This window comes from Fulmarus glacialis, unplaced genomic scaffold (genome assembly GCF_000690835.1).
Source record: "Fulmarus glacialis isolate BGI_N327 unplaced genomic scaffold, ASM69083v1 scaffold45906, whole genome shotgun sequence".
Classification (NCBI taxonomy): Eukaryota; Metazoa; Chordata; class Aves; order Procellariiformes; family Procellariidae; genus Fulmarus; species Fulmarus glacialis.
This window is the reverse complement of record NW_009217154.1, coordinates 8,602-10,140: the sequence shown is the minus strand read 5'-3', so window position 1 is coordinate 10,140 and position 1,539 is coordinate 8,602.

The following is a 1,539-nucleotide window of genomic DNA, read 5'->3' as shown; positions in this document are numbered from 1 at the left end:
GAATCTGGGGTTGAAAAGAGACTCAGCTTTGAAGAGAGGTTATTTCTTACAGTTAAAAATTGTGACCACGACAGGCTTGGATGTTAGGCAGCAAATAAATTCACAAACTCCAGTTCGTGAATTGTGAGATTTTAATAGACTATCACTTGGGAGGGTAAACCACCCATGAGGTTTTTTTCAACAAAGACATTTCACACAGTTTTCCATAAAATTCTCCTGAAACCAACCTGATTCCTTCTCTTCCCTACCAGTGTCACCCATAACAACCTCCAAAACACCAAAAAATAAGCTGGCACACACAGGTGGTCCTAGGTCAGCCCAGGCCTTTCACAGCTGAGGCTGCCAAGGGGAGCTGGGTTGAAGCCTGGAAGAGCAACCAGCTGTGTTTCTGCAGCACTGATTCTGCACTGCCAAATCCAGACTGAAAAAGCAGCAAATACAACTTTCAGTGCTAATATAAGAAATTCTAGGTGGTTCCTCTGCAGCATAGGCCAATGAGCCTAGAAGCAGCATTTGCCCAGTCCTCCTTGGCAGGCAGCTGAGCCTCAAGTTCCTCACCACAGGTTTGTGACCCTGGCTGTACACTGGGTTTTACCTACATGATATAATTCCATTTAATATTCAGACATAATTAAATACTAGCAGCCATTTCAAGAGCTGTTCTTACGAAGCAGAGGGGCTGGGATGAGGTGATGAAGGTGCAGTTGGCATGTTTGGTAGCATGATGGGGGAATAGCCCTGGGACGGCCTCCAGCTGGCCTGACATGTCTCCAAGGAGAGACCCTTTGGATGCACAGCTCTGCAAATCCCACCGGCCTCTAACAGCTAGAAATGGATCACAGAGCAGAGACCAGAAAGACGTTATAATACTTTGCTGGGCCAGTGCACAGCCATTGGGATGTCCCTGGCTGCCAAGAACACGGACAAGCATGCGCACAAATGAAAGAGCTCTTTGGAGATAAGGGGAAGTCAGCAGCACCACCCCACAGCTTATCTGCTCAGCAGCAACCTCATTCTCATGAGATTTATGTTCCATGAGTTGGGGACAGGAGCATACCCTTGGTGACAAACAGGATTTCAATGACTCCTCAAGTAAGCAGCCTGTCAGAAGTTTCTGCAGTGAGAAATGCCCAAGATAAGACAGCCACTACGTTTCTCCCTCAACTTGTTTTCCTGCAAGGACAGGGACCTGCTCTCAACTGGGGGAAGCTGCCAGAGGGCATCAGGAGACAGCAGCAGAGAAGCTGGTTTTACTCTGCTGCTCACTTTGCCACCCTGTGGGCCATCACCCCACAACCCACCTGCTTTCAGGGAAGCCCTGCAAAGCACACCCATGGCTGAACAGGCATGTCAGCTGCAGCTGTGCTGCACTAGTACATTTGCATGCAGCTGCGCTTGCAGGCATGAGGACTTAAACTAGCAGCAGAATCAGAGCTTGAAGTGTGAGCCAAGACAAACCCAGCTTCCTAAACCCACAGCCTCAAGGCCCTTTCTGTTCCCTGCAGCTTCAGCACTTTGCTCCCAGCACAGGGTCACATT